This window comes from Lagenorhynchus albirostris, chromosome 1, assembly GCF_949774975.1.
Source record: "Lagenorhynchus albirostris chromosome 1, mLagAlb1.1, whole genome shotgun sequence".
Classification (NCBI taxonomy): domain Eukaryota; kingdom Metazoa; phylum Chordata; class Mammalia; order Artiodactyla; family Delphinidae; genus Lagenorhynchus; species Lagenorhynchus albirostris.
In genome coordinates this window covers 153563923-153590546 of record NC_083095.1, presented here as the reverse complement: position 1 = coordinate 153590546, position 26624 = coordinate 153563923, and the positions used below count along the sequence as shown (strand labels likewise).

The 26624-nt window shown below is 46.3% G+C and overlaps 1 pseudogene; it reads right to left on the bottom strand.

The window, feature by feature from the left end:
- Positions 1-18983: 18983 nt before the first annotated feature.
- Positions 18984-19647, bottom strand: LOC132524313 (cytochrome c oxidase subunit 2-like; annotated as a pseudogene).
- Positions 19648-26624: the final 6977 nt, after the last annotated feature.

The following is a 26624-nucleotide window of genomic DNA, read 5'->3' as shown; positions in this document are numbered from 1 at the left end:
TTTTTTTCTTTTCTGGAAAAAGAGATTTCTAAGGTGGTAAAAGCAACAAAAGCCAGCCCTGGAATTATTTAATGAGCCAGAATGAATTGCACTTGAAATAATTTAAATGGGATCTGGGAGCATTTAACTGCAGCTTGGGATCTTAACTAGAGTGGGAAAGGATCTTTGTGCTAATTGCTGGCAGTGATAGTCCTACAGAGAGGGAGAGATAGCAACAAGCAATTAACAGACAAGGGGTAATTTCAGAGTCTGGGCTGCTCAGGCGGGGAGAGTAAGCACCTTGGTGTTGCTGCCTGGGGAGCCCAAGTCCCCCAGCAGGGGGCAGACACGGCCTGGGGCCCTGGGTGGGGAGGGAAGGGGGAGGGGGGATGTGGGGGGATAGGTAAGGGACCAGGACAGGGCTTCCAGCAGTGGAAGCGGGTCCATCATCTTTCTGAGGGATGGGCAGATGGACAGGGATCTCGAGAAGGGGGATAAAGTGAAGCTTCCCTGTAGTCCCCTGCCCCACCTTCTGGAACACCAGCTTTGGGAAGGCAGTGGACTTTGCCAGCTTCCAGGTGAGGGAACAGAGACAGCCACATTTGGGTTCTTTCTGTTTCATCCCACATACCTTCCCTAGAGGTCTCTCTACTGGTTGCACCTTTAATCACCAGTTTTGTTGTGGAGTGTAGGATTCTGTTCATTAGCTTTGGGATTGACAAATGACCCTGGGAAGGTATTCTTAGCCCCATTCTACAGATAAGAAACTGAGGCTTTCAACTGTGACTTAGTTGAGGACGCATAGTTGATGAGTGTCAAAGGGTGTGTCCTGAACCTTCATCAACTAGTAGTCATGGTTACAGTGTGCAGGCAGATGCGAATGTCATCATCCCTGTCCTCCGGGATGAGTCTACAAGGCTCGCACTCTAGAATCACTAATAATTACGACAGATTGAAGATGCTAACTTCCATAGGAAAGATACAAATGAAAGCCAGAGGAGAGAGGGCTCACTTCTGAATGGGTGACCAGCACAGGCATCACCTCGGAGTGTGGGTAGAATCTGGATATGTGGAGATGTAGAGGAGAGAGACTGCCGTAGAGGGCATTACTTGAGCAAAGACAGGAAGGGGGTAAAGCATGGGGCATGTATGGGAGACATCAGACATTTCTATAAGTCTGGAGAGGAGGGTAGAGCTAGGGGAAGAGTCGGGGTCAGATAATGGAGAGTTTTGCATGCTGGGCTGATAAGTTGTAAGCTCGCTTTGCATGCAGTGGGGATTTCTGGGTGGGTTTTGAGCTGGGGAGCAGCCGTGGGGGATTAATCTGGCTGTAGTGCGGGGGAAGGGCTCTGCGTGGAATGATGATGACCGTTGGAACCAGGTAGAGATCCTCATAGTTGCCTACAGAAGAGGCAGTGAGAGTCTGAATTGGGACAGTGGTGTGGGATGGAGAGAAGAGGACCCCCTGCCCCATCCACTGCTCTGCCCTCAGCACCACACTGACTGTCCTGGGTGTGTTCCGTGGTCCTCAGCATCAGTTGGGCCACAGCCTAGGTTGGAAATACAGATCACGGATGACATGTGTGTAACACGTGGGGCACAAGGCTGGTGTAGCCGGGAGGTCATCTGGGCATCTGGACTGGTCCTTGCTTTTGACAGGTGACGACCAAAGCCACCCAAAACCATGGTCACTTACCCTGTTTGTAACTCCATAATCTCTCTTCCCCTCAGAGGTCTGCATTTAATCATTTTGACAGTCCAGAAAGCCTACGCTAGAGCTTCCTCCACTTTGAGCACAAGAATTTTCTAATTCCGAGTTGTTGGCAGAAGGAAAGCGCTGCCTCCAAGGTGTGGTTTCGACTCATCCCTGGAACTGGGCAAACAAGACAGACCTGTGTGGAGCAGGTTTCCATTTAAGTGTGGGAACTGGGGGTTGGACTCATGATCTTTACGTCCCTTCCCACCCCTGATTCTTAAATTTCTCTCATTGTACTGTCTTTTCATTTTATTCTGTCCTCTGTGCCATCTCCTCCGGGAAGCCTTCCCTCCCCACAGCCACCTCGTGCCTCTCTAAAGACCTGCTTCCTTGGAAAGTTGCCTATGATAGATTTGTGCCTGCTTTGAGGGCAGGGCCCATGTCTTGCACATATTCCCTGTAAGACCACCTGAGGCATGACGGAGAGAAATTTGTTATTAATACTTTTTTTTTTTTTTTGCGGTACGTGGGCCTCTCACTGTCGTGGTCTCTCCCGTTGCGGAGCACAGGCTCCGGACGCGCAGGCTTATCGGCCATGGCTCACAGGCCCAGCTGCTCTTCGGCATGTGGGATCTTCCTGGACCGGGGCACGAACCCGTGTCCCCTGCATCGGCAGGCAGACTCTCAACCACTGCGCCACCAGGGAAGCCCTATTTTGCTATTTTTAATAAGGCTAATAATAATAACAGTTAAAGCTACCACTGCTCTGACCACGTGGTGAGCATCTCAATACATTATTTCTAATTCTCAAACAAACTGCAAGGGAGGGATCATTACTGCCATTTTCCAATGAAGGAAGTGAGACTCAGGTCAAGTCACTTGACCTCTGTCCTACAGTTAGGACAGGGAGTCATCGGGATTTGCTCCCAGGCTGGCCAGCTCCAAAACGCTCTTCCTCTCCCTCTTTGGTGGAATGGAATTATCATAATCATGCTTCCAAATATCATCTCATGGTTCCATAGCATAATAATAGCAAACCATATTGAGAGGGCTGAGCTTGGGCTATTGTCCATCTGAAGGTCCACCCAAGGGTTTAGCCCACGAGGAGAGGTTTGCTTGTTGTTCTAAATCCTCTGACCATACAGCTTTCCACAGCTCTATGTCACCAGGCAGAATGTTGGGGCTGGAAGCCCTACACTAGACTTTCCAACTCCGGGCAAAGAAGTCGCTGAGGAAATGCTATTGCTCTGGGGTCTTCCAGCCCATAGGTGGAGCTGTTGGACGCTGGGAAGTCCCAGGTTGTGAGGGATGGAGGGAGCGATGCAGGCCAGTCCCAGCTCAGCTCTGGAAAAGGGAAGGCACACATTGATTTTAAGAACGGACCCTGGAAACATCCTAAATGACCATCAAGATGAGCCGAGTTAAATACATTATAATATACCCACACAAATGGAATGCCATGTAGCCATTAAAAATTATGACATGGATTTATGTTGATTGTTATAGAAAGATACCTCACAATATATTTTGCTGAGGAAAAAGCATGCCTCGGGACATTTGATATATATAGAATGATCCCCAAGATACAAAATTGTGAAAGAGAGACAGAAATGGATAGTAAGCATGGATGTTCACCAAAATTATTAACAGTATAGATCTTTTTAGATGGTGGGATTTCAAATGATTTTTACTGTAGTCTTTTTATCTATAATATGTGAGTTTTTAAAATAACAAGCATATATTATCTTTGCAAGTGGGAAAAATAAAGCCTTTTCCATTTGAAAATGCATAGATCAAACCAAACTGAAGGTGTTACCCACTCTTCCCAAAGCTAGTCCTGTTCAGAGTGTGGCACCTCTGATGTCTCATCCGTGTGTCAGTGACTAGTTACTCCCTTGCAGAGGAGTGGAGACATTTGTCACCAGTGTTAGAGACAGAAAAAGCCGAGGAGGACTTTCCTGGGCCAATTCCAGGACCTATGTGGGAGCTGAGGGCCAGAAGGCGGTCCCCAGGACTCCCCACCCCTCCGTTCCGTCTCGGCCCCGCCCCTCCCTCTCCCGTTTCCACCCCCAGCCTCCTCTCCCCCATCCTCACCCTCCTCCCGGTGTCTCCAGCAACTTTCATCTCCACAAATTCTATTCAGCAGCGAGTCCCTGAACTTTCTAATTGAGATCAGAGATAAATATAGTGGGGAAGAAGGGAGGGAGAGGGAGGAGGCCTAGTTTTAATTTGCAGCATTTCCCATTAATAACAACTTCTAATTAAAAAGTCTATATCTCCCAGCCGGAGTCCAAGAGAAAAGTCTCCCCAGGTCTGTCTGGCTGGAACCTTTGTGCCAGTGAGTTCAGAGTGCAGATTTCTGCACCAGCTGAGCCCTCTCTGTCAGAAGCCATAATTAAGCTGGAAAATAAAAAGAAAGAAAGAAAGAAAAAAAAAAAGGATGTCATCTAAGACCACGGGGATCTTCCCTTGATGCAGTCCTAGAAGGAGGCCATACACCTTCCTCGGACAGCGGTGCCTGCTGGGCCAGTCCTGTTAGAGGTGGCCAGGCCAGATGAACGAGGAGGAAGCTGAGGGGGTGTGGGACATTTTCTGGAGCCGGAGGAACTGTCACAGGAGGTTGGAAACAGCTCAGAGAGAGAGCTCTCTGCCTCCATCCAGGGTGCGTCTGCCCCATCTTTTCCCTTTCTCTTCTCCCCCCATTTCCTCTACAGAGGCTCCATCCTTCTGTGGTTTGTGAGCCTTGTGTGTGTGTGTGTGTGTGTGTGTGTGTGTGTGTGTGTGTGTGTGTGTGTGTGTGTGTGTGAAGCGGGTGTGCTGGTGCTGCGGATGGAGAAGCGATGGCTGTTAACAGTCTAAGATAGTAGGACGTGCCATTTAGTATTGATCTAAACACAAGTACCAGTTTATATTTTTTCCCCAGAAACATTTTTATGCCTTTGCAACTTGCTGAACTGAAGTAGGCACTCAGTAAACAGCTGTGGATGAATGAAGGGCGGAATGAACATAAAGATCCTCTCTGAGCTTCAGTCTCATAGGCATCTCAGACTTCATGTGTCTCAACTAAACTCATGATCGTCCTTTCCAGACCTGCCCCTCACACAGTCTTCTCCCATCTCAGTTGAAGGGAACTCCATCTTTCTAGTTGCTCAGGCCGGAAATCTTAGTGGCATCCTTGACCCTCCCCTTTCTCTCACATACCACATCCTTTATCCACGAGGAATTCTTGTTGGCGTTGCCTTCAAAATATACCCAGCCACTTCCCCCCATGTCTCCTACAGTGACCTTGGTCCAGACCACCATCATCTGTCTTCTGTATCATCTCAGTAGCGTCCTGACTGCTGTGCCTGCTTCCTCTCTTGTCCCCTAAAGTCCATTCTAACCCCAGCAGCTGGAGGGAGCCATTTAAAGCACAAGTCAGATGATGCCCCTGCTTTGCTCAGATTCCCTCCAGTGCCTTCCCTTCATCATCCCCAAAGCCTTACTGAAGCCTCAAGCCCTGTAGGGTCTGATCCCTTGTTACCCCTCTCATTGTCTTAGTTCATTCATGCTGTTATAACAAAATATAGACTGTGTGGCTTATAAGTAACAGAAATGTCTCTCTCACACTTCCGGAGGCTGGGAAGTCCAAGATCAAGGTGCTGGCAGATTTGGCATCTGGTGAGGGCCTGCTTCCCGATTCATAGACAACCGTCTTCTCAGTATGTCCTCATGTGGTGGAAGGGGCAAGGGAGCTCTCTGGGGTCCCTTTTAAAATAAGGGCACTAATCCTGTTCATGAAGGCAGCAGAAATCCCTCAGATGAGAGAGCGTTGAGACTGAAAATCCATTTGCAAGAGCTCCTAGTCACTTCCCAAGTGCCCCACCTCCAAATACCATTAGGAGTTAACATACGGATTTTGGGGGTGAGGGGGGACACAAACCTTCACTCTGTTGCACTTACCTCACCTCCTACTACTATCTCCTTGGTCCTTCTGCTCCAGCCAGCTGGTCTCTTGGCCACTTTTTGACCCTGCTGGTCATGCTCCTGCCTTAGGGTCCTCGATCTTGTGCTTCCTCTGCTTGGAAGGCTCTTCCTCCAGGGGCCCATGTGGCTCAGTCCTTCACCTCCTGCAGGTTAGCTTCTCAGCAAGGCTGTTCTGACCACCCTGTTTTGTGACCCTGCCCCACTCCAGCAAGCTATTACTTCCTTGTTTATTTTATTTTTTTATTTTTTTACATCTTTATTGGAGTATAATTGCTTTACAAAGGTGTGTTGGTGTCTGCTTTATAACAATGTGAATCAGTTATACATATACATATGTTCCCATATCTCTTCCCTCTTGCATCTCCCTCCCTCCCACCCTCCCTATCCCACCCCTCCAGGCGGTCACAAAGCACCGAGCTGATCTCCCTGTGCTATGCGGCTGCTTCCCGCTAGCCATCTACCTTACGTTTGGTAGTGTATATATGTCCATGCCTCTCTCTCGCTTTGTCACGGTTTACCCTTCCCCCTCCCCATATCCTCAAGTCCATTCTCTAGTAGGTCTGTGTCTTTATTCCCGTCTTACCCCAAGGTTCTTCATGACATTTTTTTTTCTTAAATTCCATATATATGTGTTAGCATACGGTATTTGTCTTTCTCTTTCTGACTTACTTCACTCTGTATGACAGACTCTAGGTCCATCCACCTCATTACAAATAGCTCAATTTCATTTCTTTTTATGGCTGAGTAATATTCCATTGTATATATGTGCCACATCTTCTTTATCCATTCATCTGTCGATGGACACTTAGGTTGCTTCCATGTCCTGGCTATTGTAGATAGAGCTGCAATGAACATTTTGGTACATGACTCTTTTTGAATTATGGTTTTCTCAGGGTATATGCCCAGTAGTGGGATTGCTGGGTCATATGGTAGTTCTATTTGTAGTTTTTTAAGGAATCTCCATACTGTTCTCCATAGTGGCTGAACCAATTCACATTCCCACCAGCAGTGCAAGAGTGTTCCCTTTTCTCCACACCCTCTCCAGCATTTATTGTTTCTAGATTTTTTGATGATGGCCATTCTGACTGGTGTGAGATGATATCTCATTGTAGTTTTGATTTGCATTTCTCTAATGATTAATGATGTTGAGCATTCTTTCATGTGTTTGTTGGCAGTCTGTATATCTTCTTTGGAGAAATGTCTATTTAGGTCTTCTGCCCATTTTTGGATTGGGTTGTTTGTTTTTTTGTTATTGAGCTGTATGAGCTACTTATAAATTTTGGAGATTAATCCTTTGTCAGTTGCTTCATTTGCAAATATTTTCTCCCATTCTGAGGGTTGTCTTTTCGTCTTGTTTTATAGCATTGCCACCTTCTGATTTCTTTCTTATCTTATTTATGCCTCTTCCTCTCTCTCCTACCCCACTGGAAGGTGAGCTCCACCAAAGCAGTGATTTTTGCCTCTTTGGTTCACTGTTATTATCCCAGCACCTAGATCAAGGTCTGGCACATGTCATTGCTCGATGAGTCTTTTGTTGTATAAATAATGATTAAGTGAATGAGTGCAAATGAGCTAAAGTGTGAAGTGCAAGTCAAAGTTTACTGGGGACCATAGCTAAATTAATAACCCAACAAAGTCCTAGCACCTGGGAAGAGGAAAGCTGTTGTCATATAAGGAGTTTGGGAGTCAGTGGAACCTGAGTTTGAAATCTAGTCTTGTCCTTTGTGAATGTTTGACCTCGGGTATTTACTTTTCTGGGCCACCATTTCCTCATTTATTAAAATGGGGGTAATGATAGGATCTTCCTTGTAGGGTAGTTGGATGGAAACAAAGCCGTGATCTAAAATAAATGCTTATCACTGGCCAGGCTTATAGCAAGTGCTCAGTACATGTTAGCTAGTAATTGTGGTGTGATTTTGTTGTCAACAGGGAACACCTTGTAAATCAGCAGTGACAGTTGACCATGAGGAGGCCAGTGCAATCTTCCCCTGTAGAAAGAGGGGCTCACTATTAAGAAAAAGCAAGGAGACAAGTCTTATCCAGCCCCTGCAGGAGCACAGTTCTGGGATCACCTTTTTAAAAATGAACATAAATTAATGGGAGCTGTTAAGAGGAGAGTGATCAGGGCAGTGAAGGTGAAAAGACTCAAAACCATGCCCTATGGTGGTCACTGGCAAGAGCTGGTTGGTTCAGCACAGTGCTGAAGGAGGTATGGTCTATAACAGGGGTTGGCAAATTTTTCTGTAAAAAGCCAGATAGTAAATATTTTAGGCTTCTCAAGCCATATGGTTTCTGTCACAACTACTCAGCTTTGCTGTTGAAGTGTGAAAGCATCCATAGATGATACATAAATGAATAAGTGTGGCTGTGTTTCAATAAAGTTTTATTTATAAAAACAGGTGGTGGGCCAGATTTGGCCCTGGGCTTGTAGATTGCTGATCCCTGGTCTATAGGATTCTATCATAAGATGGTTGAAGGAATGTCTGAAAGAGGACTGGACTGTTCTGAGGGTCCTCAAGCAGGAGAAGTGGGGCTGAAGGTTGGAAAGTATAGGTCTATAGATGTTGTTCCCTTTAAGGAAGTTGTTTAAACAGCCAGGACTTCTGGCTCTGCACTGGACAGAAGGCTATAAGTCCTCATCCGTGGATCTGTTCAGACAAAAGTTAGGGCAACTTGGCAGAAATGTTGGAGAATGTATTCAAACATTGTGTAAGTGGTTGATTCAATCTTTCAAAAGGGGACTTTCAAAATCCCTGATTATTGGGATATTCTAAGGTATGTGCATATTGACATTCAGGGAAACAAAGTCGTCACAGGTTTGGCACCTCTGCAATGAATGGGTCATTGAAATTTGCAGATTGAAGACGGTTTTACTTTTCAATTATATCGCCAAACAGAATTTGTACACGTATCTACGGGTGAAAAACCACAAGAATGCATTGTCAACTTCATTTAGGATATAATCCATCTCAGTACTCATTTGGGTCTCTCATGAAGGCCCAGGCACTAATCATAAACTCTAGTCACTGTCCTACTAATAAAATAGCATGAGGAATGTATAAGAATTCATTTCCTTTTTAGATGCAAGAATAGAAAACATCTGGCACAGGGGCCACTACTCCCCTCAACTCTATGTATTTGAAAATATTGCTCATTGATCTTGACTCTCTTTCTTCCTGAACCTTGGCCTCAAAGAGTTAAGATTCCAGAATTTTTGTAATAAGAGAGATTTAGGGCCAGCTGCCTACTTGGAATAAGGGTTAGGCTATAGAATCAAAGCTGAATTATGTAAAGGAATGGAGGCAGAAATGATTGAAAACCCCAAATACCCCCTCCCCAAGGACCCTTCTTGGTCCCCGCTGCCCACTTCCCCAGAATTCTTCACAACACATTGCTCCAGGCAGCTAGCATCAATTTATTGGAGGCAGCTGTTTGTCATCTCAGGCTTAGAAAGTTCAAGTGCAAGAATTGACATTTTCTATAACCTCCTAGAAGTTGGCTAGTGGACAGTAAGTTGATAACTTAAGTTTCTCTACTGAGCACCCTGTACAGAAGGAATCAGAAGGATGGGATCTCTCAGCATCTTTGACATCATGACACCTTAATAAGATACTGGAAATGACTCCAAACTTTTGGGTGCAGGCATATCCTTTGGTCAGTACCCTGAGCCAGGTGCTAGCAAATGTGGGGTGACACTCATTCACCTAACCTTTTTCAGTGTGCTAGGACCACCTGTGTTTGTGCCCAAGTGAGATGTAGGCCTGAAGGATGAGACCTTTGGGAGGGCGGGATTCTGGTGAGAGACTTGGAGAGTGGTTGTCTTAATGATGTGTCCACACTTCTAGCCGAATATAGGGTGGAGGCAGGAGACCAAGGATGGGAGCAGAGGTAGTCGGGATGCATATTTGTGGAAATGGGATGAGCCCAGTGGGAACGTGTTTCAGGAGGGCAGCCCCAAGTTTAGAGGATTTGGGCATTGAACGGGAAATAGCCAGGGTCCTGTCATAGAAAATGGTACCCAACATCAAGCCCCAAAGGCCAAGGTGACAACGTAAATGGTAGAATAGGCAGCAAGATTATCCTTTGGAAGGGTTGGTCGCACATTGGAATTAGATATGATGGATGGATGAAGGAAGGTGGTTCTGAATTAAGGCAGAAATGGTGAAGGTGCTTGTGTTTGCATCTCACTCAGAATAAAATATGAAGACATCACCATTGTCCAGGGTTCCTTAACCTTGACATTGTTGACATGTTGGACCAGATAATTTTTTTTGTTGTGGGCGCTGTCCTGTGCATTATAGGATGTTTAGCAGCATCCCTAGCTTCTACCCACTAGATGCCAGTGGTCCTGTCCCCATTATCCGCCTCCCACATTGTGACAACCACAAATGCTCCAGACACTGCCAAATGTCCTTGGGGGGCAAATTGCCCCCAGATGAGAACCACTGCATAGCCTGCCAGGCTATGGTACACAATGCATATTCTAGGGTGTAGAGGAGACCTGCCAGTCCAGACTGGGATGGGGGATCTGGAAGAAATGGAAGAGGCTTGTGGGCCTGGAAATTTACTAATTTAAAAGCTTAGGACAGGTTTCCTTAGATCAAATTGGGTTCCATCTTCCTGACTTATAGAGGTTTCGTCTTTATCTCCTGTGCTCCCACTGTACCTCACACATATTCCCAATAAAGCTCCTAATTTCTTGTATTGTCAACGTTTGCATGCTTTTACCCCCATAAGACTTTAAATCCCTCTAGGACAAGATTACACTCTTTTATCTTTGTGTTCCCAGAACCTAGCATGGTTCTTGGCATATAGAAGTTGCTTATTACATGTTTTCCAAATGCATGCATGAATGAATGAGTTAGTGATTCAGGGATTGCTCCCTGGCCCTCCAGCACCACACACAGACAAGAGATGCAGATCCTGAATTACTGACACAGAGCAGATATCAGAACTGGAAAATGATAAGTCTTTCCCCTCTTCTGGAAAAACATAAGTCAGCCTAGGAATGAGGTTCCTGAGTCACTGAGGGGAAATGAACACAGGGTGGGGACAAGCGGCCTAGCTCGGGTTTGGGAACAGGCCAGGGAGATCAAGTCAGCAGGTCTGACATCCTGAGAGCAACCAAGCCCCAAGTCCCACTCCCTTCTGCGCGGTCCACAGCTGTGCTGACCACTGCAGCCTCGGCTCCCCCAGTGCCGCCGCTGCTCCCCTAGCCCAGCTCTGGGAGCACATCCACCAGTTAATGGACCTCTTGAAGGGGGGCCGAGACAGGAGCCATCAGCACAGCTCCCTAACCAACAGTCTACTGAAGCAGTGATTTCAATTAAAGGACCATTACCATGAAATCCTATCCAGCCCCAGATCCCATCGGCCAGCGGTAGGCCTTTCTTCTCCCTGTCCCAGGCCCTGCTCTGTGGTTACCGAGCGGCCCTCTCACTGGGGCCCACCGCCTTTGCTAAAACACAGCAGCTGCTGCTAATAAACAAACATATTGATCATACAGATATGGGATGTCAGGGACTTAATTCACGAATGAAGTGAGCTTTAAGAGTGCCCAGTGGGAGCTGGCTCTGTTTAAAGGGCCAGCAGCTACCTGAGTACCCTTGAGGTGGATTCCCGGACAGGCCAGAGAGGGAGCGTCTCCCTGACTCGTTGACCAGTTGGTGTGAAATGGAATCTTCTGCCCCATGGATACCACCTTACCTAGCCCTCTGCCCTTCTCCTCTGGGGCCCTCTTTGCAATCGGGAGGTAGTCAGGTGAGGCTGCAGTGCTCTGAGAGTACAAGCGCTGGAGCCAAGGCAGAGGAGGAGGAGAAGAGGGCTTGCCCAGGCTCCCCTGGCTTGGGTTCTTGGGGTCCTGCCCTGATGATGGTGACAATGGCCTCAGTCCTGATGACCGGTCTCCACCAGGACCTGCTGTCTCACTGGAATGTACTGTATAAGAGCCCTGGGAACCCTGATGAAGGGTCCACTTTGGGATACTGGAGTTGCTAGACATCCTTAATGCAATCATTAAGTGAGGGGCTGGGGACCCAGGTTAAAGAAAATGTTGTCTTTGGCCAACAGTAAAGTGACGGAGAAGCAAGCAAACAGGCGATTTGAATGCAATGTGGTAAGAGAGAGGGAGGAGCAACGTCTGCGTGGCTGTGGGAGCCGAGAGGCTCTTTGCCAAGGAAGCTTCCTGAAGCCAGTGGCTCTGAAGTCCAGATGAAATGGTTGCACAGCAGCGGTTGGCAGTGGAGGTGTGGTGGGCACAGCGGGTGCAGGGATGTGCCCTGCAGAGCAAAGGGGTGATGTTCTAAAGCAAGCCGGGAACACTGGGAAGCACACACGGTGCGGTTCTGCTGGAGGATGAAGGATTAGGGTGGCTGGAGTGGAGGAGGGAGGGTGGTCGAGGCTGGAGAGGGGCAGGGGTCCAGACGTGGAGTCGTGTCTGCCGTGCTGAAAACTATGCTACAGTGAGAAAACTCCTGAGCGGTTTGAGGCAGAGGGACAATGAGATGGCATTTGTGGATTAGAAAGATCACAGAAGCCCTGTGGTACAGAAAGACCTGGAAGGCAGGGAGGTCATTAGTGGTGAGTGCACAAGCTCAAGGAGAGAGGGTGCAGGCCTGGACACTGGTGGCCTGGTGCGGGGGGAGAGGAAGAAGAGCTTTGAGGATAACAACAGTCAAGCGTTACCCCGCCAGCGATGGGTCTCATTAATTTCAAACTTGAGATCACTTTTTTAAAGGCCTGAGCTGAACTTTACTTGTGTTCAGGAATCTTTCTGCTGAAAGGGCCTAGGTCCCCATATCTATCAAACACAACAAAAGCTGTTTGCAGAGGAGAACTTATAGCCTTAAATGCCTTCATTATTAATGAATAAAGCTCCCTTCCCCCCAAAAGGGGTCGCATTAGGTAATCATCTCAAGAAATTAGAAAAGGAACAACTGAATAAACCCAAAGAAAATGAGAATAAAGATAAAAGCAGAGATTAATGAAATAAAAATGAAAGTATATTAGAAAAGATAAATAAAACCAAAAGTTTGTTCCTTGAAAAGTCTAGCAAAATAGATGAATCTGTTTTAAGAGCCTGCTTAAGGGGAGGGAGAGATATTGAGAGAAAACAGAGATGATATAAATTTAATTGCCTCAGCAAGAATGTGGAGAGGAAATTAGAAATACAGAAACTGAGATCCAAGAGCCTCCCGCACTGTTCCTGCACCAGTAATGGATACGGCAGCCCCGATCCACACTTAACCCTCCCTTCCCAGAAGCCCAAGGAGACCAGCGATTTTTTATTAATGTGATTCTCCTTACCGTCATATAAAATAATAGTGACTCACATTTATCGAGCTTCTTTTTCTTCCTTTATGCCAGACACTACGTTAACTACTTTGTATGGATTTTATTTTAATCCTTCCAATAGCTGAACCAGATGAATCTGTGCCTCGTTTGACACCCATTTTACAGATGAGAAAATCAGATTTAACATGACATAATAATTTACCCCAAGCTCCTACATCTCTTGAGAGGTGGAGGCAGTCAGTTTCGGGCAGCCTGACTCTTGGGCTGGTGCCCTGACCCTGTTTAACTCACACCTCTCCTGTGCACAACATCGCCCCTGAGTGGGCATGTTTGGAGCTATTAAGGGTGTAGGAGCAGTATCTGGGTGCCCAGACAGAGATGCTCTGGGCCCTGGGTTCCAGTCATGGTTTTGTCACTTAGATGCTCAACTTTGGGGAGTTATTCAGACTTTCTGGAGCTCAATTTACTTTTCTTTAAGGGAGTTGGACTGGGCCCCTATGATTTAGAAGTTATTTTATGTCTTTAAAAATGCTTCATATTCAGACCTCATCACTCAGACAAGCCTCGGCATTCAGTGTCAGTAGGAAGGTATGAATGTTCCAGAACTATGCATCTTACTCACCTTCCATCAGGGACGCCCTGGCTGCCCTCTGAATAAACAGACCAGGACAAAAACTGCCACAATAGGTAGTGCCAGGGGTGGCATATGGCAGTACTGCCCGTAGAACTGGCAGCCCGGGCTCCTGTCCCAACCCCCAACCCACTCTGGCCCTCCTCTGGCTGCACCCTTCCCCAAGGGCCAAGAGGGACACACCTACCAGAACCCATACTCTTTTCTTCACCTCGCCACCTGGATGCCCGGAGCCCACTGCCAGGGCCTGTGTAGGCCTCTGGCCCTGGGCTGCTTCCCCAGAATGAACCTACTGGTATTTGCACCCCCCATTCCAGGGGGTGTCCAGGGGCACACAGGGCTGTGAACAGAGCCTGGCTTGGCTGGTCTTAGACTCTACAGGCAGGAGGGGACCAGGCCCCTTGTGGTGTGAGAATGAATGGGAGTGGAAAGAAAAGGGGAGCCAGGGCAGGGGACCCCCATGTGAAGTCTTATCCTGACATATGGTGCCCCAGGTTTTGTTAATAGAGGAAAATTTAGTTGTGTGGTAAGAGTTAAGGCCCCACAAAAGACATATATAGATGCGAATGGTAGGCAAAATGACAGGTCACATTGAGTTGAGTCAAGTCAACTTGACGATTAGGGGGCCAGGTAAGTTAACACCCTTACAAATAGAGAATCCCTCAGAAGGGAGACAGACTGCCTACAAGACGGGAAACCAGAGCTCAGGAAGCAAACGTAGGGAAACCAAAAGAACAGAAATCTGTCTTAGCTTTCTGATCTCAAAACCAGCTCATGCCTCTGGGCTCTGACTTGAAGCTGACCAGAGCAGTTCTCTGATGAGAATCTGGCCCTCCAAAGAGATGTGCCAGGGTGCATTCACATCTCCGTACGGTCATCAGCAAATATTTATGGAGCCCGCCCCAGGTGTGAAGCACAGTGCCAGGCCCAGTCCCTCCCAGAGTGGAAGTACAGCCTCATGGTGGAGGCAGGTGCTGGTAGAAGAATCGTGCAGATGATGTGGAACCGTGCTTGTGAGACACCCAGGGAGGGAAAGGACCAGGGTGCCCCGAGGCAGCACAGCACAAGCCCTGACCCAGCCTGGGAATCAGGGCTTACCCAAGGAAGTGGCGTTTGGAGGTGGGACAGTATGTGTGCAGCCTCTGGGGTGGGCAGCAGCCGATCTGGCTAAAGGCAAGCTATGAAGGGGGAGAGAAGTACCTGGAAGGTAGGCAGGGGTCACAGGGGAAGAGGCAGCATCAGGAGAGCCTTCCAGATTTGAGTTCACTTAACCGATTGCAGGTGATACCATTTCCTGAGACAGAAGGACACTGGAAGCAGCCAAGCTCAGGGCTGGGGGTTTGGGAGAGATTGTGTTTGGTTTTGGACCTGTTGATTCTGAAGTACTAAAAAAAAATTTATTTTGAAATAATTTCAAACTTAAAGAAGAGCTGCAAGAACACAAGGAACTCCTGTCTCCCCTCCTCCCAGACTTTCCTAAATGTAGTTAGCAGTTAATTGCATCTGTTCCATCACCTTTACTCCCTCAACAAAGACACTCTTCATTCCCATCATACAAGCTCCCTGGTCAGGAAATAAACCACAACCTGCATTCAAATGTCACCAATCCTCTGAACTAGGTCTTTTCCTTTCTGGCCCAAGATCCCATCCAGGGATACATGTAGCACTTGGCTGCCATGTTGTTTCTGTCCCCTTCAGTCTGGAGCATTCTCTCAGTACTTCCCTGACTTTCATGGGCAGTTGGAAGCGTACAGGCCTTTCCTCCGTAGGATGAACCTCAACCTGCTTTAGCGAGGCTTCCTCATGACAAGACTGAGTTTTTTGTGTCAGGTTTATTGAGGTTTAATTTACATACAGTAACATTTATCCTTTTTAGTGCATGATTCTGTGGGTTTTGACAAACACATAACCCTGTGTAACCACCACCACAATAAATAAATAGAACATTTCCATCCACGGCTGCTTCATGGGCACATGACCTGTGTAGTTACATAAGGCTGTGCTTTGAAGGGCCTGTGCTTGGCTTAATGCTGTCCTGTCACCGTCTTGAAATACTTAATAATTTTTAACAAGGGGCCCTGCATTTTCATTTTGCACTGGGCCTTGCCAATTATGTAGCTGGTCCTGTTTCCCATCACCCCCAAAAGTTTCCTCCTGCCCCTTTCCAAGATCTTTGGCAACAATTGATCTGTGTTCTGTACCTAGAGTTTTGTCTTTTCCAGGTGTCATTTAAACAGGATCATGCAGTGTGTTGTTGCCTTTTGAGTCTGGCTTTTTTCACCTAGCACAATGCATCTGAAATTCAGATCTGTTGTTTCATGGATCCACGGTTGGTTCCTTTTTATTCCTAAGTACTATTCTGTGATATGGCTATATTGCAGTTTATTTATTCATTCACCAGTTGAAGGACACTTGATTTGCTTCCAACATTTAGTAATTATGATTAAAGCCACAATAAATGTTCACATACAGGTTTTTTTTATTTTATTTTATTTTATTTAGTTATTTTTGGCTGCGTTGGGTCTTTGTTGCTGCACGCAGGCTTTCTCTAGTTGTGGCGAGCTGGGGCTACTCTTCGTTGCAGTGAGGGGGCTTCTCATTGCAGTGGCTTCTCTCGTCGTGGAGCACGGGCTCTAGACACGTGGGCTTCAGTAGTTGTAGCACGTGGGCTCAGTAGTTGTGGCTCACGGACTCTAGAGTGCAGGCTCAGTAGTTGTGGCACACGGGCTTAGTTGCTCCGCGGCATGTGGGATCTTCCCGGACCAGGGATCGAACCCGTGTGCCCTGCATTGGCAGGCAGATTCTCAACCACTGTGCCACCAGGGAAGCCCCACATACAGGTTTTTGTGTAAGCATACGTGTTCATTTTTCTTGAATAAATAGCGATAATCAATAGAGTGAGATTGTGGGTTGAATGGTAAGTGCATGTTTAACTTTATGAGAAACTGCCAAACTGGTTTCCCACGGGGCCGCACCATTTTGCATTCCCACCAGCAATGGATGAGAGGCCCAGCTGCTGCTCATCCTCACCAGCACTGGGTATTAGCCACATTTTTATTTTAGCCATTTCAGTAGCTGTATAGTGATTTTATTTTGCATTTCCCTCGTGACTAACATTGTTGGACATCTTTTCATGTGCTTGTTTGCCATCTGTATATCTTCTTAAAGTGTCTATTCAAATCTTTTGTCCAGGGCTTCCCTGGTGGCGCAGTGGTTGAGAGTCCACCTGCCGATGCAGGGGACACGGGTTCGTGCCCCGGTCTGGGAGGATCCCTCATGCCGCGGAGCGGCTGGGCCCGTGAGCCATGGCCGCTGAGCCTGCGCGTCTGGAGCCTGTGCTCCGCAATGGGAGAGGCCACAACAGTGAGAGGCCCACGTACCGCAAAAGAAAAAAACAAAAAAAACTTTTGTCCATTTAAAAATTGGGTTTGGGGGGCATCCCTGGTGGTGCAGTGGTTAAGAATCCTCCTGCCAATGCAGGGAACATGGGTTCGAGCCCTGGTCCGGGAAGATCCCACATGCTGCGGAGCGGCTGGGCCCATGTGCCACAACTACTGAGCCTGCGCCCTAGAGCCTGCGAGCCACAACTACTGAGCCCGCGTGCCACAACTACTGAAGCCCACGTGCCTAGAGCCCATGCTCTGCAACAAGAGAAGCCAACGCAATGAGAAGCCCATGCACCGCAATGAAGAGTAGCCCCCGCTCGCTGCAACTAGAGAAAGCCCACACAGCTATGAAGACCCAGTGCAGCCAAAAATAAATAAATAAATTTAAAGAAAAAAAAATTGGGTTTGGGGACTTCCCTGGTGGTGCAGTGGTTAAGAACCTGCCTGCCGATGCAGGGGACATGGGTTCGAGCCCTGGTCTGGGAAGGTCCCACGTGTTGCAGAGCAACTAAGCCTGTGTGCCATAACTACTGAGCCCATGTGCCACAACTACCGAAGCACGTGGGCCTAGAGCCCGTGCTCCACAACAAGAAAAGCCACTGCAATGAGAAGCCCGCGCACCCCAACAAAGAGTAGCCCCCACTCGCCGCAAGTAGAGAAAGCCTGTGCGCAGCAATGAAGATCCAATGCAGCCAAAAATAAACAAACAAACAAACAAGATAAAAATTGGGTTTGTTTTTTATTATTAACCTTTCAGAGTTTCTGAATGTATATTCTGGATACATGTCCTTTATCAGATATGTGTAACAAATATACTTTGTCCTGACGCACTTTTGAGACACTCAAGTGATTAGAGCTAATGAACAGAGGAAGGTTCTGGGCTGGTGATATGAAAATGTGACTTAACTGGTGTGTAAATTGAAATTGAAGACATGGGCCTGGGTCTGATTGCCAAGGAAGAAAGCAGAGAACTGAAAGAAGAGATAGCTTAAGAATGAGTGTTTAGGAATAACAAAATTAAACAGCCAATGGAATGGGATGAGCTAGAACAGGAGATTGAAAAAGAGGTGTCACAACTGTAGGAGAAACCCAGGAAAGAATGAAGCCACAGAAGAAGAGAAAGGAGTGTTTCAAGAAGAAAGGAATGTTCAAGAGTGATGGATGCAGTTGAAAGATCGAATAAGATGAGGCCTGAAAATTAGATTTAGAACAGATTTAGAACATGGTGGTCACTAATGACCTTAGCAAAGCTATTTATGTGGAGTCACAGAGCAAGGCCAGTATTCACACCATACCTAATGACACAGCCATGACACTTAATATTGGAATGATTAAGTATCGATTGGCAAATGGCTACCACCCCAGCCCACTGGCTGTTTCCCTGGCTCACCCTTGGACCTCCCCATGATCCAGTAGCAAAGTCAACCTCCCAGCCAGCAGGGGATCTTTAGGATTCCACTAGAATCTCTAGGACTCTGCTAGAACTCTGGGAGCCCAGAGCAGGGCTCTGCTAGGGAAGATGCTTCCTGTCTGCAATGTAATTGGGTGTCCTTCTCCCTAACCCCGTGTCTCATCCTCCTGGGACTCCATGCACCATTATTCATGTTTCAGACCCAAGAAAGTTGTATCTGGGGTGGCATCCCCGACCTTGTCCTTCCATCTGCCCAGCTGCACTGGGTCAGGATTGGGTCAGACAGCCATGTGCTACTTCCGGGACTTAGGACCTCACATCCTTACCTATTACTGTAGGGGCAATGAAAGTGGCAAATAGATTTTCGTTCATTTTGTTTCTCAAGGGGTAGACTGTTTTTGTACTTTGGTATGTATTGATTCTGGGTTCGAGTAGTAAGTGTACTTTGAGATTTTTAGTTGAAATATAGTAAACAGTGCTAGAAATATAGCTAAAATGCTAATTAATCAGGCTGATGTGTCTAATTGCGGCATACCATTAAGGAGAGTCTTAGCCCTCAGTCTTTAACTTAAAAGGTTAACGCTACCTAGCTTCTAAATGAACTTACAGCATTGATGCGGATCATTTTGCAAAGTATTTTAGGGGTCCTAGTTCAAGGACAATAGGCATGAAGCTATGATTTGACCCACAATCTCTGAATACTGTCCGTAATACAAACCTGGTTGTGTTGGTATTAGGGTTGTTTGATTTAGGCGTCCTGGGATTGCGTCTGTTTTTAGGCCTAAGGAAGGTATGGCTTGTGAGTGTAATACATCTTCGGAGGAGCTTAGTATTTGGATTGTTATCTCTATGGGTAATACTACTCGGTTGTCTACTTCTAGTAGTCATAATTCCCCTGGTTTTAAGTCTGATGTTGGGATTATATAGGAGTCGAAACTTAAATCTTCGTAGTCAGTGTACTCATAGCTTCAATACCACTGGTGACCTACAGTTTTTACAGTAAGAGATGGGTTATTAATCTCATCCATCACATAGAGGATTCATAGTTATGGCAGGGCAATTAAAATCAAAATAATAGCTGGTAAAACCGTCCAAATGGTCTGTACTTCATGTTCGTCTATTGTGCTGACATGTGTTAGCTTAGTTGTTAACATTAGTGAGATAATAGAAGGACCAGGGAACTAATTAAAAAGATAATTATTAGTGTGTGATCATGAAAGTGTAGTAATTCTTCCATGATGGGTGATGTTGCATCTTGAAATCCTAGTTGGAAAGGATGTACCATAGAGATATACAGGATTTTCACCTGTGACTTAACTTTGACAAAGTTATATAATTTTTTACTAATATCTCATTTATAGAGAAAGACATAATGGCTATGGTGTTGGCCTGAAACCAGTAGAAGAGGGTTCGATTCCTTCCTTTCTTAGTCATTTTAGGTTAACGTAAGGAGGTTCTTCAAATGTGTGATATGGTGGAGGACATCCATTTAATCACTCTAAATTTGTGGTAGTTAATTCTAATGTTAGGACTTCTCATTTGGATGTGAATGCCTCTCAGATAATGAAAATTATTAACATGACTGCTGTTAGTGAAATGAATGAGCCTATTGATGCAATGGTATTTCATGTTGTATAGGCATCTGGGTAGTCAGAGTATCGTCGAGGTATACCGGATAGACCTAAGAAATGTTCTGGGAAGAGGGTCATGTTGACACCTACAAATATGATTACAAAGTGGATTTTTGCTCATGTTGAGTTGAGTGTATACCCTGAGAATAGTGGGAATCAGTGCACAAACCCTCCTATTATAGCGAAAACAGCCCCTATTGAGGGTACATAGCGAAAATGTGCAACTATGTAGTAGGTATCATGAAGAATGATGTCTAATGATGAGTTACCTAGGACAATACCTAACTAACCTAGGTATCTCACATCCCTTCCTTCCAACTCTTCAGACCCTCCAAACACGGCAGTCCACCTTTGCCCACCCCTCACAAGTGATTTCTCTCCGCCTTATGAAGTACTGCCCCCACTTCAATGACTGACGGTTAGTAACTCTTCCAGGGTTGACTTGCCAAATCCTCAGGAAGTTTTCCCACCACCTCTTTCAGTAGAAAGAGAGGAAAATGCAAGCTTAATTCTCAGTGGAGCCTCTTTTTACAGAAAATATTTGCTTCATCCCAAGGGGAAGGCCAAGTTCCCTTTTTTGAATGAATTTTCTGTAGACTTCCATGTAGCTCTTTGCTCACACTGACTTACAAATTCCCAAGGTTTCCTTCCCTCTCTGCTCGCTTTCCCCGTCAAGCAAAGGAAGGAGCTGTACCAGATAGTACAGAAGGCCTCTTCCGGCTCTGACTTACAGAGACTTTGTCCTTTGTGGTTTGCATCCACCTTGAGCCAAGGACACCCAGGCACTGTCATAGTCATTGTCTACCTGCAAAAGCCGCCTACACGGGATACCACCAAGGGAGGCCGCTGTGGTCTTGTGGTGCTTCAATTGCAAGGTTACACAGTACGGATAATGGCAAATAATGCCTCCTCATCGTTTTTAACCTCTCTGAAGAATGCCTCTGTGCATATGCCAGAGGTTTTTATTTTAAAATCAATTGTGCTTATTGTGCTCTTTGGAAAAATAAATGAGAAGCTTGGAAGAAAGAAGTGGGATCCAGGGCTTATTAACACAAAGAGGTTGGAGTGGATGGAGTGTGGTTACACGGGCCTGCCTAGACGAGACTGCTATTGTCCTGGAGGACAGGGTTAGCAGCTGAAAATCCCAAGTGGTTGCTATGGGAGAAGAGAGCTTCTCATGCTACAAAAATGTACCAGACTTATGTGGGCAAAGCAGCTGTCTTCTATTAGCCTCAGGCGTCCTGAGAGCCTCCATCCCCATCCTAGGGAGAATGGGGCTCTCGTCCCACCGAAGGACTTTTAAGTCACAAAGATCAGATATCCAATCCAAGTTCAGCCATTTACTAGCTCTGTGGCCTTGAGAGGGCCACTTGACGTCTCTTCTGTACAAGGGAGGGAGCGACACCCACTGCGTAGAGTTCAGAAGATCATGGGAAACTTGGAAACACTGAGCCAATGGCTTGTAGGGGCCCATGGCTGTGAAAACCCCACATAGGCTCATTCCCAGGGTAACATGTGGATTGTTGGGGCTGGTAACCTGAGAGAACCAAGGCAAGATCTGTGGATACAAGACGGGCTGTAATTTTAGCTCAGACCCTAATCAGTTCTGCAGCTGCCTTGGGCAACTATGGCATTCCAGTGACAGCACTTGGCATAGTGGAAATGCCACCATGCTTGGCTCCAAGGTATTTGTGCTCCGTTCTCTGTAGAGCCACAACACACACACACACGCCACACCATCTGCCCACGTCCCCATCTCACCACTCAGGACCTCCTACTGCTTTTCCAAACCCACTTCCACATCTTAAAGTAGAAAGGAAGGGAACTCTTTCTATCACTTTTGCAGGGGGAAACCATGAAGAGGGTGGTTGGCATTAGACTCTGTACTGGGGCTTGTTCATTTTTACTAGTTACATCACTGTACATAAGATAACACCCTTCTAATGCATGGCACAGAGCAGGCTCTCCAAGAGGCCAGCTACCTTTTCCTTCTTTTTTTTTTTTTTGGCCCCTACAGATATCGATATGAGTAGGCTGGTCATTTGCCAACCTAGGCCTCAAGGATGGCAAAGAGATCTTACTAGAGAGCCCACATCCTCAGTTTTGTCCCAATGATGTGCATTTATCTGTTCTGCTCTTTTCTAGGGCTCTCATTGTAACCTAAGTCCTAATGGGACCAAAGGCAGAAGGGGGGAGTGAGGGATGAGGATGCAAACAATAACTGTTTTTTCTTGCTCATCAGAGATTAGTCATGAGGTTTGATCCATTGGGCTTAGGGGTCATTTTCATCGCCTGCCTGGTAAGAGGGGTGAGAGTGAGGGCAGAGTTGGGATGGGGAGCAGATGCTTGGGGGATGAGACTCTGGCAGGGAGACCTCAGACCAGGGGCAGTGTCGAAGGTTCTAATTGTTCTGGGGACCAAGGCCTTCTTCTGAGACTCTCTTCACTAACATGGACACCTTCTCAGTGCTCTGTCATTGCACCCTGTGTGGATGACACCCCCTGGAGTTGTGCAGCACGGAAGCCCTGATGCTCATCATTCCTCAAACTCCAGCTGCAATAGGCATCACTCTGTAAGTCTGCCATTTCTGCCTGCCATATGGTTAAGCCTTATGCCTGGAATGGCCTTTCAAAACTCATATCAACACTTGTTACCTAATATTTACACCATTCTGGACCCCAAATTCATTCGAGAAGCAATTTCACATACCTGAAAGACATTCATGCTCAACTTTACCCAGATAAAGACTGGTTGGGGCAGACACTGCTGGTTGCCTAACTATCAGAACTCTCTGCATCCCAAATCCTTCTTTGTTGGTAGAGCTAGACTTCTACTATAAGTGTTAATGTCACATACTCATGTTCCCAGTCTCCTTTGCATCAAGAATATTGACAGCAGGATCTAATCTTTGCCAATGGAAACTAAGAGGAAAAGTGCCAGGAGGTTTCTGAGAAATGTTTTCCTCCCTGATGAAAAGAGGAAGGAGGAAATGTTTTTCTTTCTATGAACATGGTTGTGTAAGGATGTGATGCCTGGAACCACAGCAGTCATCTTGAGACCATGAGGAAATAAGCCTGAAGAAAATTGATGATAATGGAAGAGTAGAAGGAAAGAAAGAACCTTGCTTTTTGATGATATTGTTAAACGAGTAGTTAGACCTTTGAACTCCCATGCTTCTGTAACTTGTTAGGTTAGGTAATTAAGTTCCTTTCTTGGTTAATCTTTGTTGAGTGTTCTTCCACATGCGTCCAAAAGCATCATAACTGCTGTATATTCATCTTCCCATCTATCGCTATGAGTGTGTGGAGCTGTGTGGTGGGGGGAAAGGAGTACAGGGTTAGGAATCTAGGTATTAGTTCCAGATCTTCTACTACCTTCTTGTGGCAAGTCAGGGATTGGTAGGAAATAGCTTAGAGGGTCAGGGTAGACCCCTATTTTTGATAGAACTGGAGTGAATTCAAGAACCAGACATCAGGGCAGAAGGTCATTCCCAGTGTGCTGAGCAAAGAGGATACAGCATTACCGTCTTGAAAGTGTTCAGGGAACTACTCTGACCCCATGTCCACCTAGAAGATGACATTCAAATTCTAGACACCTCTAAATGTCCTTCTTATAATGGAGTGGAGCTCTGAATAGGCTATGTGGCTGGCTCTTCTTGGCTCAGGGACTGGCCAGGATGAGCCTGCAGCTGGCAGGGTTTAGAACCCACACAGGACGTAGAGGAAATCTGAAAAGGCTTAGCTGGGGTGTGGTCTGAGACCATTGGCTAAATTCTGATCTTTGCTTTTTAAATTTTTCATGCTGTCCCTGCCCTCCATCCAGCTGGCCATGAAAAAGTTGTCTATGTTATACTTTGTCGGCTCAAGCTCAAATTACCCTTTGAGAAAACATCCTCGTCTAGAGCAGGAGCTCTCCCTGCAAAGCCAGGACCCTTAAAATTACATCTGCCAAATGGAGAACACCTTTTGGAATCACAGAGCATTAGAGCTGAGGATGCTTAGGCCCAAATGGGAATAGATGATTTTCTAAGGCTACCATCTGGTTAGTGGAAAAACCTGCCTTGGGTTAACATCCTGGACTCCAAGTTTAGTGTAACCTCCATGACACTAAATAATACATGGATCCATTTCCTGGGTGCCGAGAACAGCTGAAAAATGGACATGAGGAAGTGTGCTCATGAAAGCTGGGACTGAGGGCAGACATTTATCTAAGTATCTTACCGCCTTGGGATTTTTATTATCTTCCAAGACTTGGGCTCAAGTCACTGGGAGAAAGATGATATCAGAGCTTGAGAGTTCTCAGATATCCACATAAGAGGCCCTCCGATTTTGCTGTGTGCATCTCTTTTAGGATTAATTTTTATAAGATGACAGTGGATCCAATTTGCTGTGGCATGGATGAATAATTGACCTCTGGTATTTTCTGAAAATCAGACACCACTCCTTGGTGTTCCATCAAAAGCAGTGCCGGTCTTGCCATTAATTCTGGTGATGATTCTCATTTTCAGGAACCATGCAATAGGTAGCTGATGGGATCTTTTCCCCTGCTGAAGTGGTTTACAGGCAAAAATAATTCAAGAGGTGCTGTCATTCTTTGTGCTTTGTAGGTCACTCAAATGAAAATTTAAGGACCAATGAAGCAATCCATATTTGTCAGGGAAAGAGCAGCCCCTGATGTTAAGAAGTCCTCGGGAGGATAGGTTGAACTCCGAGTGACTGGAATAACTTACTCCAGTATGCTTTGAATACCGATGGCTCGCGTCTGCTGTGTGGAATGTAGATACACCTCCACACAGTCATGTGCTTATGACTGTAGCACCACCCACAAATTCACCCCTATACCTGCAAAGACTCCCAGAACTGGGACATGGTGTGGTGAAGAGAAAAGCGCGCAGACCTTAGAGTTAAGCAAACCTGGCTCCAATTCCAGCCCACCAGCTGATTGTCTAGAGCTAATCTCTTTCCTTCTCTGGGTCTCAGTTTCTCCATCTGAAAAGTGGGGATATTATATCAACCTATCCCAGTTTCAGTCAAGATTAAATGAGATCCCTTAACAAAAAAAGTGCATAGCATACAGCAGGGCTTCAATAAAGGCCAATTTCTTTTCTTTTTTCCTTTGCCCTCACAATCTACCAGCTGCTTGGGGAAATTTGGTCCCCACCCACCCAAAGTCCCCAGAAGTTCTGCGTGTCAGAAACTTCACAGTCATGTGGTAAAGACCCAGTGCAGCGACTAGAGAAGATGCAGGGAGCAAGGGGCTTTCCTTGGCTCTTCCCATCCCCTTAAGCAGAAGCATCTGCTTCTTGGCAAAAAGCAATCACATCCCTCTTATCCCCAAAGGGAACCTGACTTCTGAGACCTTTTTAGGTATTGGGTATCAGAGTAATAATAATAATAGCTTCCATCTCTTGTGTTTTTACTATGTGCCAAGCATCACGTTAAGTGCTTTATGCGCTTTCTTTCCACAGGCCTATCGGTGGTGCAGGAACGGGCAGCCTCAGTACAAGGAGACCCCGGCCTGGAGAGGTGAAGTTCCTTATTCAGAGCTATGCAGCTAAGAAGAACTAGGGTCAGGATGTGAGCCCCAGACAAAACCTTCACTCTTAACCAAGGGTCCCAGTAAAACGTAAGTCCATCCACTTTTTCATTGGTGTAGCATGTATTGTCTTACATTTATTGTCAATATTGCATTGGCATCGATAATGTGCATTTTAAAATTTCAGACTCTAGCATAAATCACACAGGTATTAGATAATGTTTGTCTCCCTCTCTCCCACTTGTTAAAATATATGTTTATAAATTATAGATAAGTGCTGCTCAAAGTGTGGTCTCAGCTTCACTGGGGATCCTGTTAGAAATGCATATTCTCAGGCTCCCCCCCAGCCCTGCTGAATCAGACTGGGATGCACCCAGAGATCTGTGTTTTAACAAGTCTCCAGGTGATTTGGAAGTGCGAGACGCACTGGTATGGATATTTCTTTGAGCCACTAGGTATACAGCCATGCAGGAAAAAGGAGAATTTAAACCCATCTTCCTCTGATTGGCCCAATCAGCTCTGGGAGTTTCCTGCATTGTGTTGAAGACCTTGCGATGCTCCTGTTTTGTGAGGACCCAGGACAGACCTGTTATTTTGCTGAGAGCTGATAAATGGAGAGTGAAACATCCGTTTCCTCTTTGACCAGGATGCTCCTCGTACCCCTTTCATCCAGCAACAATGGCAGCAAGCATGGCCACACTCTGAAAGATTTAAATACTCAATTAATCAATGGAATCTTCCATTAGTGGGATAATCAGTTGCCATTGCCCTGATCTATAGTTACATCTCGGCTGGGCCTCACAAATTGATTTCTGATGAAGTTCTAATTGACTGGACCATCTGATAAAGGGCCAGTTGGAGTTTATTGAAATACCAGTGAGCAGTCCCTGGGGCCGGGGCCTTCCTTAGGGGAAGGCTGGGGGTGGGAAGAGGGGCAGAGGAACATAATTTATGCCCAGTTCTCACTACATCTTCTCTCCAATACAATGTTTATGAGTCCCAGGTGAGGGATGTGCACTCACAGCTGGAGTACACAGATGAGACAGCCTCTCTGAGCCCATCCCCTGATCTGGGCGGCAGGTGGCCAGAAAGGGAT